Source organism: Brienomyrus brachyistius, chromosome 8, assembly GCF_023856365.1.
Source record: "Brienomyrus brachyistius isolate T26 chromosome 8, BBRACH_0.4, whole genome shotgun sequence".
NCBI lineage: Eukaryota > Metazoa > Chordata > Actinopteri > Osteoglossiformes > Mormyridae > Brienomyrus > Brienomyrus brachyistius.
In genome coordinates, this window is record NC_064540.1 from 11,475,561 (window position 1) to 11,490,085 (window position 14,525).

General features: G+C 39.4%; 2 long non-coding RNA genes across 2 annotated transcripts; one reads left to right on the forward strand and one right to left on the reverse strand.

The window, feature by feature from the left end:
* Positions 1-4,438: 4,438 nt before the first annotated feature.
* On the reverse strand, positions 4,439-10,590 carry LOC125747078 (uncharacterized). The gene is made up of 3 exons (XR_007399170.1): positions 10,456-10,590; positions 6,769-8,749; positions 4,439-6,046 (listed from the first exon to the last, which is right to left on the reverse strand). It is a non-coding gene; the product is annotated as an uncharacterized LOC125747078 (long non-coding RNA).
* Positions 10,591-11,183: 593 nt separating this feature from the next.
* Positions 11,184-13,188, forward strand: LOC125747077 (uncharacterized). The gene is made up of 2 exons (XR_007399169.1): positions 11,184-12,024; positions 12,721-13,188. It is a non-coding gene; the product is annotated as an uncharacterized LOC125747077 (long non-coding RNA).
* Positions 13,189-14,525: the final 1,337 nt, after the last annotated feature.

Sequence of the window (14,525 nt, forward strand, 5' to 3'; positions counted from 1 at the left end):
AATATTTATCATAGATGAACTTCTACCTAAATCTCTCAGCTATCAACTGTCCTTCACTAATTCATAGTCTGGTATCTGTGTTTTTACGTTTGTGACTGTGAAAAAAGGCTAAAAGAAACACGACGTAATGAGCTTTATTTAGAAAAAAACTTACACATTCAGGTCCTTGTCATTTTAAAAGTGACTAAATGCCCTCATTTGCCTGGTGGGAATTTAGGAAAATGACGGTCGTCCCACAATTCCTAACTGAGGATGGAGTATCTCTGGGTGTAACCCCCCCCCCCCCTTCGAAAAGTGGAAACAAAAGAACAACAGAGACACCAGGTGTTTAACATTGTGGAGTTTCTCCATAATAAAGGAGAGAGAGGATGTTTGGAGGATGAAGAATGAAAAGGAAAAAAATGCCGTTTTTAATTTGCACAGGGTGCAATTTTTTTTCTCATTTGATGAGGCTGTCTTTTTTCCCTCCATTTTATTGTCCTTCCTGCTGTCGCTCCTTTAGCCACGCCCCTCCTTCCCCCGCCCGCCACGCCCCTCCTTCCCTCGCCCGCCACGCCCCTCCTTCCCCCGCCCGCCACGCCTGCTTCTGCGGCCGCTTTTCCACCAGTCACTGTTACTGAGCCTTTAGCGGCGAATCTAAGGTAAAGAGCAAGGCACCGCGATTCTTGGCTGACCTCTTACAGCAGAGCCATACGTTACCAGGACACTGCTACCTGGAGAGCCGCATGCCGATACCAAAGACAGCGGCATTTTGCTCAACTGCGCACGTCTACTGGAGTTCACAGATATTTCATGTTTTATTATTGCAATCTGTCAGCCTACATGGTGCTACGCTGCAAATTAGCAACACGGAATTTTTCAGCTCAATAGTTGTTATTTAATGGATGAGTTATAGGTGAGATTAATCTCTGTTATTAGTTTTTTTGGCTATTATAATTTGGGCAATGGTAGTGTGTGTTTGCGTAATATGAATTTTTCAAAGAATGGTTGCTTCTACCGCCTTCCGTAATTCATTTAATATGAATTATAATTTGGTCTAATGTGTGTGAAGCATGCATTGAGACACGTGCTCCTCTGTGGTGAGGCCCTGACTCGCCTCATCGCTGTAACCCCACATGAGGCTCCTCTGCTCGCTCATTATCCACTTGAAAGACCATAAGTCATGACAGTGCAGGAGCCAAAGTGGTTCGAAACTGTCCTCTCTCCCTCAGCACGCCCCAGGAGGAATGTGGCAGACCTTCATGTAATTCCTCGCCAGCCAGTCACACCGACAATTTGACCTGTCAGTGTGGCCGTGAATCTACTTGAAAGGGGCTCATTACAGCCTGGCAGATTTATTGGGAATACATAAGCCACATTCTCATCTACAGGACAGCTCATAGGAGAGAACAGGCCCTGTGCTGAGGCCTGGCACTGGGCATTACCCGGATGTGTGCGACACGATAAGGGCCATTCAGCATGTCACACATGGCTGGATAATTTCTTGAAGAAGAATTCTGGGAGGAATGGCAAACTTTCAGTGGCTTCTCCATTAAGAAAATCCACCACTAAAACAAAATTACTTTTTAGCACATTTCAAACCCACAGAAATGCATTCATGAACCATGTTTCTTTGCTTTTGTTTACCTTTATATCATATTGTATTCATATGGATATAGGCTTATTTTCTCAATTCTATTACTATCACTCTATCACCATCATTTTAGCTAACCGTTTTCCAGAACCAGTGGCAGGGAAAAGTGAATGAGACAGAGGACACTATTGACATGGTGCTGATCCATCTCAGGTTCACACTCTCATGTACTATGGGAATTTTAAAGATGCTAATTCAGCTAAACTGCTGTAACCGGAGTTCCCAGAGGAAACTCACATAGACAGAGGGAAAAAAATGTTACTTCCTACATGTAGAGCTGAGACAGAAATCGATCCTTATCAATGGTACAGTTGTGAGGCCAAAGTATTATCCGCTCGATCACCGTTTACGATTTGATAGTATATCAAATCTACTTCTTCATTGTTAACATTTCTGAAAATGAATTTTTGCCGGGAAAATTTGTTTATTCATTTACTAAAGAAATTTATACTGACGATACTTGATATGTTTTTAAGATGAAAACAGTAGGTCAGCTGTCAGGGATTTTTCAAAGATAATAATTCCGAGTTGAATACCATCAAAGAATAAAGCCAGATTAATGCAGAAATTCACAAGTGAAGACTTGAGGAACCACATGTCACTGATATAATGAGTCTTCAAAGGCAGGGGAACAAAGGTGAAGATGACAATTTCATTCATTTTGAAGAGTCGGGGTTTTTTTTTTTTAAAGTGTGACTGAGTGATATATTAATTTCATTACTGGCATGACACATTACTGTTGAATTGATACTGATACCATCACAGCTGAACAACTGAAAAACACCGGGTGTTTATTGAGTTACAATGAAGGTTTTTCTTAATATTTCATCTTGTACATGATTTTTTAAAAGCCGAGATATAAAAGGACACTTTGTGCTCTCATCTGTTAGGTAGTGGGGTTTTTTTCGGGGGGGGGGGGGGGGGGGGGGATGAGGACGGCGGAAGGTATTTCACACTGCTCACTTCTTTAAAAGCAACAGGGGGATTTGAATAATACAACGGCGGCTTTGACACCCCCAGCGCATCTGCCTTTCTGTGACTAAAAGCTCGAAGCAGAACCTCCTGATCCAGGACAGAAGGTCCCAGGAGTGATGCAGAGCAGAGTTCAAAGGGCTGGCAAGGCGCTAATCATGTCTGACATAAATCTGCGACGGATCAAAGTGCTTTTGCTGCCTAATTCAGGAATTGTGCGCAGCCCTTAAGTCTCATTGCTAAATAGTGCTGAGGGTTGTATAAAAGTTACTATTTAGTTACAATCGTTACTAATACTCTAGTCTAAGGTGAATTTCACTCCACATTCTGTATGTTTCTCTACATAGCTCTGCAGACACACACACACACACACACACACACACACACGTGCACACACACACAAACTGCCATGCGTATTCAAAAAAAAAAAAACTCACTTCCTGCTTTCATACCTGCCTAGGCAACCCCCTGATTCAGCTTAAGGAGTTACAGTTTAACTGCTGCTTTAATAAGCTGAGGTTATCATGTCTTCCTAAGTGTCCAACTGCCAAAACAAATACGCGCCAACTATCTGCCACCACTGACAGCGCTGACTGCTGAAGATCTACCACATCTAACACATTTAATTAAATCAGTATTTACTCTATTATACTCTCTCTCTTCCTCTCTTTCCCTTAATGTTTTTGTGTAATTTACTTGTATACTTTTGTAGTCATTGAAGGGAAGTGCAAACAAAATGCTATTGATTAAATTATTCTTTTTTTCTGTTGAGGATTTCATTCCCTTGAGTGCGCAAACATTTTGTAAGTGGAACAATAATGCATCCTAAATGTCAAACAGCTGGCTAGAATACTGCTAACATCCATCCATCCATCCATCCTTCCACTTTCTCATCATTGTCCAGTATTGGGCTGTGGGATCAGGAGCTCATCCCAAGCAGCCTGGGACACAAGGCAGGGGATCACGCTTTGAAAGATGTCAGCAAGGTAAATCACATGCAGAGAAATCATAAAGCCATGTCACATACATAAAGCCATGTCACATACATAAAGCCATGTCACATACATAATGTCACATACATAAAGCTATGTCACATACATAAAGCCATGTCACATACATAATGTCACATACATAAACCATGCCACATACATAAACCATGCCACATACATAAAGCCATGCCACATACATAAAGCTATGTCACATGCATAAAGCCATGTCACATACATAATGTCACATACATAAACCATGCCACATACATAAAGCCATGCCACATACATAAAGCTGTGCCACATACATAAAGCCGTGCCACATACATAAAGCCATGTCACATACATAATGTCACATACATAAACCATGCCACATACATAAACCATGTCACATACATAAAGCCATGTCACATACATAAAGATATGTCACATACATAAAGCCATGCCACATACATAAAGCTATGTCACATACATAAAGCCATGTCACATACATAAAGCCATGTCACATACATAAAGCCATGTCACATACATAAGCATATTATATATAATATAATACATATAATACATATTCTTTAGACATTATGATTTAATGCTGTTGTTTATATTTCTTTATATTAAATTACAACTGTCTCACAACAATATAACACATTTTTTGTTGCCATAACAAGCAGTAACTGAAAATAAAAGTCAAAACAAATGAGATACAACAACTCTATGTTGACCAGTTTAGTTTTATCTTGAAATGGGGAAACCCTAGGAGTTCAACTACATACATAGCTTCAAGTGCCGCAAGTGAACTATTCACTAATACAGTGGAGTTTATATGCATTTGAGGCACATGCAGGTGTAAATCATACATTTTATTTATTTAGTAGACATAGACATTTCTATCCAAAGTGACTTACATTTATGAAAGCAGAGTGAGGCGGTCCCTGGAGCAATTGGGGCTTAGGGGCCCTGGCCTGGTTCCCAACGATGACATCATTCTGGGATTTTAATCGGCAACCTTCCTATCACTGAGTCCTAGACTCAGCACTCTGCAAAACTGAAGTTTCTGCTTTGGTTTTTATCCAAAAAGAACAAAGGCAGCCAAGTATGCAAAATCTGGTCTTGAATTAATTCTCTAGGTGTTAACGGAGCGGTGTATTATCTACTGCCCATCAATGTATATGTATTTACAATAAAAATATTTAAACTCCTGAGTAATGATCTTTCTGCAATATGCTGGTGAAACCGTCACCGCAACATGTCAGTCATGTCTCAGAAATATCGCTCAGGCCACCAGTGCGGAAACATAAAAACAAATATGAAAATACATTAGGCTTCACAGTGGCTTGTTGAGGTGGTATTTGCTGAGCTTAAAGTAGCCGCAAAGATGGTTGTCTCACGAATGCATCAATCCATCATCGGCTTGGCACTGTGCCTGTTTCCTGTGAAAGTGTCCCGCAGCTGAGGGTCACCTGTCCTTTCAAGACCCACAGAAGTGCCTAAGGGGCTCTTTGAGTGAGCATGATTACACAGATTCACACATCACAGGTGTTTTGCCGTCACAGACATTTCTGCAACCCCAGCTGACTAAAATTAATTTAACACCGTGCAGATCCTAGCAAAAAGCCCTTGTACTTAATAACAGAAACAACTGCACATTGTAAAGAGTTCTACATATTAGACCAGGCTTTATTATTACGATTATTTTCATTAGTAGTAGCAGTACCGGTATTGTTGTTGTTATAGTTTCGGTTTAATTGTTTATTTTTTTCTTCTTGTATCACAGCAGATGAATTAGTTGCTCTGATCTCTGGACACCCCAGATGACTGTCAACACTTTGATATAAACATCTCCCCATTGCCTGCTGGGAAATGGGTACAGACTCCATTATACTGTAGTAAAAAGGCCAGCATTTGAATGCTTGCATCCCCTGGCATGTTTATTTCCTCTGCATGTGAGACAGACAAATAAGACCCTGGACATCATGTGACCGGTTCTGACTTAACCCCGTGAGATCCAGCTGCTTTTCTTCAAATAAACTGCAGGCAAAAATGAGCCTCGACACTAATTTTGTGCTCAATAGACAGGAACTTCGGCGCTTCCTGAATCTTATTTTTAAATTAATTCTGTAATTCAAAAATGCACTGGAAACAAGATGCGGTCAGTCCAAAGGAAAGGATGTCACATGATGGCAATGGTTTACTGGAAAAATTACATTTTACGAAACAGTTTAACACAATTCAATACCCTTTTTAGTTTCGCGAAGATTTTAAAAAATGCATTTAGCTGCCATTTCATTAAACAAACTACAATATTAAATCCACCGGACACATTTATTTGCTGTGCCTTACAGAGCTGAATGACTGCCGTGCAGGAACCTCGGTACGGTGTTAGATGCTGGCTCAAAATGGATCAAACTGTAATCCAGCACAACTTTTCCTGAGATCCTTCTCTTCACTGCAGCCTCTGAGAAGAAAGACGGCATTAAAAAAGAGCCACGCCAGCCATTTCTCTCCAAGTGGCACTTTCACTAATTGCCCGGGGTCCCGGGCTATAAATTCGTCAAAGTCAAATGCGGTGAGGGCAGATCACGGCTTCAAAGCGGCAGAAGCCAGCTAATCATGTCAACACCGAGATATTTCATTTCTAATTAGAAACGCATTGGGGACGACCTCTGGACCATTTATGCAATTTTGATACAAAAAAAGGCATCACAAATAACCAAACACTTCAAAAGACTGTTACATAAAGTTGCATATAAATTTATATAACGGTTTACATGTATATACTGTATTACTATACATAATTTAGATTTCCCCTTGTCTTGTGTTTTTGCCCTGTATTCTGTTGTTATTACCTGGTTATTTTGCACTGCACAAATTCTAGGAAGAATACTGAACACTGCAAATACAAACAATGGCCAACCTTACTTGCGATAGGTTTCAAAGTCTTGAAACCTGTCCCATGTACTGAAATTGGCTTAGTAAAAATACCGGGTGAAACAGATAGTAAAATTTCAGACCGCGCCATACAAATATCTTACAGTACACAGCGAGTAAGAAAAAAAACCATGATATGTAACAGGGATGAATGCAAAGCAACCTGACTGTGCCAAGTATGTTTGTTCATCACACCCCACTGATTTACAATTAGAGGAAAATTAAAATGCAACAATAACACGTTCCCACCTGCTCTGTTTACTCCCACTGACAGCTGGAGAATCTTCCAGTGCCTGCTTGCCTCTGGGAAGGATTCCCAGTCTTGTCAGGCTCAGAAGATGGGGTTAGATCGGAGACTGGAAACGTGGTGAGTATGGGCTACAGACTTTTCAAGCAGATGATTTGATTTATTTATCATCTATTTATGTGGAGTTTTTCTCTGCCGTATGCCCCTAGCTTCTGGGATTGACTGTGGACCTCCCACGGCCCTGCCTAGGATAGGCTGGTATGGAAAATGGATGGATGGATGGATGGATGGATGGATGGATGGATGGATGGATGGATGGATGGATGGATGGATGGACAGATTTTCTTTCAGTTATAATTCATGTTGAGTTCCTTCACTTTAGAGTTATCTAAAATATTAAGGACATACAAAGTTAGCAATGAAAAACGTGAATATGCCGTGTCAAATGTATTTTTATTTTTTAATATGTTGTTTCTGATATTTTAAAAAAAGTGAAAAATGCACTTAAATGCAAAATTAACTGTGCATCAAGACAGAAATCATGCATCATTAGCTGCAGTGCACCTCTCCTTCAGACTGAAATCTTAGATTTCATGTTTACTTCTGCAGGTTATAATGCCATCGGCGTTATGCTTTTCGTATTTCCTGGTTTGGGGACTGCAGCTGGTAGCAGGATGTTTTATCCTATCAAAAAACAGAATCTCACCATCCTGTAGAATTTCCTTACCTCTCTGTAGCAGCAAGGATGTATGGAAATCTACTGATTAGAATCTAGAAAAAGACAGGAGGGGTCTTCTCCCTACGCCACTCACGACAGGAGTCTGAGGGAGAAGATTTCAAACTTTCCCACAATCTACACCCATAAGCAGCAAACTCATTTCAAAGGTCCTATTATAGCATCCTCCAAAACACCCCCACATTCATCTGTGGGGCCCATGACAGTTACAGAACCCCCTTACCCCCCCCCCCCGGGGCTCTAAAGCAGGTATAATCACTCATCCACCCCAAAACAATTAAAATGTAAAGGTCGAACTGCAAGTACTGTGATATAAGCATGTTGCTGCAGAACAGATCAAATCATCCTGCAATAGACAATCATGAATAAAGGCAGTGGCTATTCTATATATATATATATATTTTCACTTTCATTTTTAATTTTGAATATTTCTATTTAAGAGCAATAGGTAAGGAAACGCAAGGAAAAGTAAGGCTGTAGTGCAAAGGCTAATACACATTTTGGTATCCATGGCGATGCTCATTTTCAAGGTGTGTGTAATTTAACTCACACTCGCGGGTGGAGTGTGGCTCTGTGCCCGTCATTGGAAGGTTGCCGGTTCAATATCCCCGGATTGGCAGAGTGATGTCACCGTTGGGCCCTTGAGCAAGGCTCTTAAACCCCAGTCGCTCCGGGGACTGGCTGACCCCGCTTTCTCAATCATACGTCGCTTCAGATAAAAGCGCTTACCAAATAATGTAAATTTAATGGAAACATCAAACATCATCTTGTAAAGGAAAATAACTCACCTGCATGCATGGAATTCTCCTTTTCAACCTTTCTTAACCATCCTTGAAATGACAGTTATCGCAGTAAAAACATTCATAGCAGCAGTCAGTTAAGTTGAACGTTAATTAAGCTATTGAGTGCTAAACCGACTGTGTATTTTTTTCTCATGTCCGACGGGAAGGTTTAGTGACAAGATACATAAATGTCATTGTCACAAATGCTATATACATCCACATATATTATCTTGAAAAACTGGGTTGTAGTTTAAAGGTAATTTTTCACTGCAAAATGAACACAGACCAAATAGAGATGTTACCTTTATATCTGCCGACAGCATTGTTAGTGGGAAGGCAGTGGATTTAGAACAGACTCTTCCTATGTGCCCTATGGAAAGACACTTCAGCGGAATCGCCTGTTAGGTCTTCTTCCGCATGACGGATACTGTTTCGTTTGTTCTCTATACTCATGGATGATAGCACCTGTTGAGCAAGCAAATGAGAAACAAACACACAGCACTCTTTATTATGACACCTAATAATGCCATAAAAGTAATTTAAGAAGAAAAGGATAGAGAGACTTAAGTCTGAGGACATATCCCCATGTCTCCCTCTTCTACAGAGAAGGGGAGACCTTCAAGGCGGAAAGGAATTTAGCTCTTTATTTTATTTTTCACACTGATCTAGCACAACACAGATCAAAGGAAAGCCTTTTTTGGTGGGGGAAGGGACTACTATAATTCAGCACATCTATCTCACACTCTGAAAACATCATTTTTTCTTTTCTTTTTTAGATTGCTTTCCATACACTCATACACTTGTGTGAATTTCGCTCCAGTTTCTTAATAAGTTAAGTAAATGTTTTGCCGCCTTCATTAAATTCTTTAAAGCTTTAAATGTACACTTAATTTTTTTGTTATTATTATTACTTCGGGCGGAGAATAAGTGCTATATTTCACACATTCGCAAGAAATGGGATAAATCCTGCTGTGTGCGGTCAGTCAGGCAAGGAGAACTGTCCTCCCGAGGGAACAATGATATACGGCAAACTGAGATTAATTTCTGCGTAAAATACTGCACGTTCATGTACGACTCACTATACTAATTGGTATATATTATATATATTCGGTATATAATATATATAATATATAATATAGTATATAATATTCGGTTCGTCTCAATATAATACAATGCAGTTTTTAATAAGCACTCCGACATGCAATGATAAATAAAACGTAAGATGAATATATTAAATAAAAAATACTAGACCCGGTAAAACTTCACCATTTTTACCTTCATTTTTTACGCTGGTGCCTTAAGCAATGAAACGAATGTCTGACAACAGAGAATAAGTTTTACATTTTTGAAATATTAATATTAAGAAGAGCCGTAATGAAAATACATTGTCAGAATCTGTTTAGGTGGATGTTTTATTTTAACGCTCTCTGAATGGTTTAACCGTGCAAGTACGTGTCCGTTTTAATTTTTATTATTTCTGGAAACGTAAACAAATAAAGTATTAGTTTAACTACATAGGCCTGACAATATTTAGTCATGGAAACAAGTAGTCCTATTTACACAGTTTATCAGCAGTGACAGTAATCCGTAGATCGCGGATATAACCTGTTGCAGTCACGTTGCTGGACGGCAATTATAAACTGTGGAAATTATTATTATTATTATGCAATCTCACTTGCAATGACTTGGTAACACATAAAATTTTGGATAATTGTGCCCCGTCCCAACCCAAAGTTTTACACTTCACTTTTAATTGTGGATTCAACGCTGCTCCCGCTTATTAAAATAAAATACATGTAAGGGAAATCGCCTAATGCCGGTTCAAGCAATTTGAAATCCGTGCCCCGAATCTGCAAAACCTCCTATTCAATATTACCAACATGCGCTCGTGTACGGCCTTTGGCCGGCGGTCTAAAATGCGTTTTCAAAGTTAGGCCTAATATATGGCGTATGCGACTGTTCTGAGTCTATGTGGGTAAAGATAACTAATGAGTCACGGTGAGCTATATATGTTTACTAAGCAGCAGGGTTGCTCCTATAAATCATATGGCCTTCCTGTTCAGTGTGCTTTAAAGAAGCTATATCCAGAAATATATTGATGGTTACTTTGTCGTATAAAGGAAAAAACTAAATCCCTAAGAATATTTGGTTAGTCAATTATACGCCTCCACCTGCATTTTTCTTCTCATTTTTCAAGATTGATTGCGCGGAGTTCGGCCAGCTCTCTTTCCGCCCGGGGGCTTAGCCGTCACCCAGCCGCAGATAAGGATGCCTTCGCTGCTGCGAGTCCCCGAAGACCACGGCGCGTGTCTTTGTTGCTTGTGGATAAAAATCGCAGCCGAGTCAAGCTGTCCATCACTGCCTAATTGTAGCAAGCGCAGTCACGCCACTCCGTGAATCGCTCCCTGTTTTCTACATGTTGAGGTTCACAAGGAAAACTACAACAAAAGAGTTTTTTTTTTGGTCACACGGTGATCTACTCTAAAGTCATAAGCACATTCAAAGATAATACATATTTACAGGCTTTGTCAGTATTGCATGTTTGTGTGTGTGTGCATGTATATTCGTGCTGTATTATTATGTACCTTCTTAGGTGTGTTTTGTTTTATTTGTTTTTTTAATCTTTATTATTTTAAACAGAATATGAACTGATTTCAATAGTAACGTTTTATAGTTAATACATTACTGAAAATATTAATCAATTCAGCTCCTCTAAATCTAGGCGCACCACACTTTAATCTTATTCCATAGGGGGTTTATAATGCTCACAAGAAGAAAACCTGCCATTTGATGATCTTACCTCAAGGGTTTTGTCCTCAAGATGGATATCATGCTGTTTACAGTAAACAAACCATAAAAGGGATCACAGCTAAGCTTGGTACATTGAATTGACAATGCTGATTGAATTAAAAGAAATGGGAAGAATTCTTTGAAAATACCCCAAGAAGAAAAGTTCTATTCTTTTAGTGATCATTCTGGGAAAAAAAAAAGAAGAAAAAAAACAACCCAATTAAAACAAAATGGAACAAAAATGCCACCACCACCCCACCATTACCACCATTGTTGGACATACATTGTCACAATGGCGACTTAAAATGGTTAAGAATCCAATTTGCATAAAAGATTCCATTGTTACATGGCATTGTTGTTTTTTTTCTGGTTTTGTTTTTTTTCTGCATTGTGTATCAAGAGTTTCAAAGCAATCTCTACCAGATGAGAAGTCTCGTGTGAGGGACGTTGCTGGTAAATGCAAAGCAAATGTCTCATTGCAATGAAAATCATTTCTTTCTGTTTAATAACTTTGAGGGAACATCTATGGTACGTTTGAATGCATTTCGGTATACAATGTTATTTTGTTCATATTTAATTCCTATCAACCTTTATTAAATGACCATTCCTGTGTCCACTTCTTTCTGTTTAAAAGTTTAAAAGTCCATTTTTCAGAGAAATATAGCAATAAATCTGCTGTAATGTGGACACGTGTTACGACTTAAAAAACAGCTGCGAAAAGCGTAGTTCCTTTGGCTTTTATGGTGTTTGTTCTGTCCTAATTTCACTTGCAGTTAACATGAGCAGTGTCAGTCAATCCGGCAGACATGAAAGTGGCTCCGCTTCGGCGTACGGCAGCTTCTCCGGAGAAGCATCTCTCTGAACTCCGCCTATGGGGATGTTTGTCCTGTAAACTAAATAACCCATTTAATGGCAGTCAGAGGCTCCTAATACCGGAAGTCACAAAAAAGGTCAGTGCTGTTGTTTCTTTTTTTTTTAATGCAGAAATCTGCAGGTTTCCTGACCTCTGAGTATATGGGAATATCTTCCCCTTCGGAAAGGCATGTCGTTTTATGTCAAAGTTCATCATTTTTTTCTGTGTTGTTGTTGTTTTGTCGTAGTACTGCATTGTAGTATTGTGTGTGTGCGTAGATAGATAGATAGATAGATAGATAGATAGATAGATAGATAGATAGATAGATAGATAGATAGATAGATAGATAGATAGATAGATAGATAGATAGATAGATGAGGAAAATGAGGAAAGACAGCAGTCAAACTGGCAAGCTGATTAAGTAGTATTTGTGGTATGGACCTGTGCTGTCTCTAGCTGTCCAATGTGTCACGGGTGTTTAGGGCCGTTAAGGTCCTGAGATAATTAGGGGCGGCGTTGATCTCGGTGACCTACCCCACCCGACACTTAGCATGGCATGCATTCTGCACGCCCTGAGCTCCGTCCAACCGTCTGCATGTGACAGTTAAGCTAGAAGTGAGCCCTGCATTTAAAGGCAACCTGAAGACTGCCCACCAGTGTCAGGTGTGGGAGCCAAACACAGTCAGGTCAGATCAAAGATTATGCAGGCAGATGGATATTTCATGACAGCCCATTATATTTTTGTTTTTCCATAACAGTAGTTATTATTGCTATTTTTATGACTACTCTTCAGGTTTTATCAACGTCTGCCGGATTCGTGAGCTGCGGAGATATTTATCGCGTAAAGATGTTTTCGCCCTACTGGATAATGAACACAAGAGGGCGCCCTACCTCCTCCTTTTCCCGGGATATTCTGAGCTGTAACTGGAAAAGGACATTAACAAAGTGAAGTACAGTACTTTTTTTTGTCATAACATTTGGTTTCTGTTGCCTGGGAGTAGTATTTGTAAATGTAATCATGTTGTTAAAATGTATGTACATATGCTTGTATTTTATAAAAACCTATTTCTGTTGTTAATTCTTTACTTCTTTTTTAAAAAAATATATATATGTGACATTTGAGTGTGAATTACATATATAAAGACAGTTAATAAACATCCAAATAAAAAAAGCGAAATATATAAGTTTATTGTATGGAAATAGAATCTGTGTGCATATAAAGTATGAACCATCAATATTCATATGTAAAAAGATAATACAAGCCAGCCGTGTGAGAGCCATTCTGTTTTCATGTTCTAAAGTAATTTGAATAAGCCCCTTGGGTGCATATCATTGATGAAGATGTTCCCGTTAACACGGCAGATTGCCCCCAAATGATCCGCTGAAATCACAGCTTCTGTTGCAGTACATTGAAGCACATTACAGTAACAGTCCAATTAGAACGACATGCTTATGTGTGATGTGTCTTCATAGATATGAGATCTTGGACAGAGCAACATATAATGATTTCCAATACATTAAAGCTGTACCTGGCATGTGTTTTATGTCTGCTGCTTCTGAGAGGATCATCACACATCATTCTTTGCCTTCAGCAAAAGGATGTTCATGCAAACTTGATAACTTTCTGATTCACTTACTGAACTTAAATTTTGGATTTTGAGTCACCATTATCACATTATGTGAGTTTATCACAACTGTCCTGCATCGTATAATGTGAAAAGCGAAAGATTATGAATGAACTTCAATGCAGTCTATCACTTCCATGTAGCCATATTATTACAGTTTAAAATTAACGATTAACACGTGTTTATAAAATGTGCTTATTAAATATGTTTTGAAGATGTGTATTTTAAACTCTTAAACTTCCAACCGCTTATCCCGAGCCTGGTCACATGGTAAAGCACACGTTTGTGGGCTGGTTTAAAAGATGCTCTGGGTTTATGGAGACACCAAGAAAAGACTAAGTGTAACTGAAGGTCGTGGTGTTGCAGTTTTGATGACGCCTTGGAATGTGACTTTATCTCAGTAGACTAATTCCTGAAAAGTGTTAGAAGCTGCCATAGTGGTTAAGATTGTGGAATTCTGATTGAATTCTTAGGTATTTAACCTGTCAGCAAAATCTATCCATGTGAAAATAATTTAAATACAATTTCAATTATAATTTTAATTCAATCTGGATAAACATGTCTACTAACAATCGAAATAAACTGGTGTTTTCACAGCCCAGCTTCCCAGTCTTGTGTTGCACAGCAGCACTGGGATTGCATGGTGTGTGACAGGTTATAAAGTAGCATGGTAGTGATGATCTGTGGAGCATGGACCAGGTTTCCCAACACAGTCCTTGCTCCCTCTCAGCTCTCAAAGACATGGACTGCCTGGCAGAGAGCAGGGAGGGAGTAAAAACATGGACCGTCTGTGGGTCCCTGAGGAGCGGATCGGGAAACATAGGCACTGGGGATACACACGTCTTCATTGTCGCCCTATCACATGCCTCAAGGCCCCTGGCAAGATCATCCTGGTAGGCAGGACACAGTAGCTACCTTTAATTCATTTTGACAAGTGATTGGCTCAAGGCTAAACCTGTAACCCTATATGCAA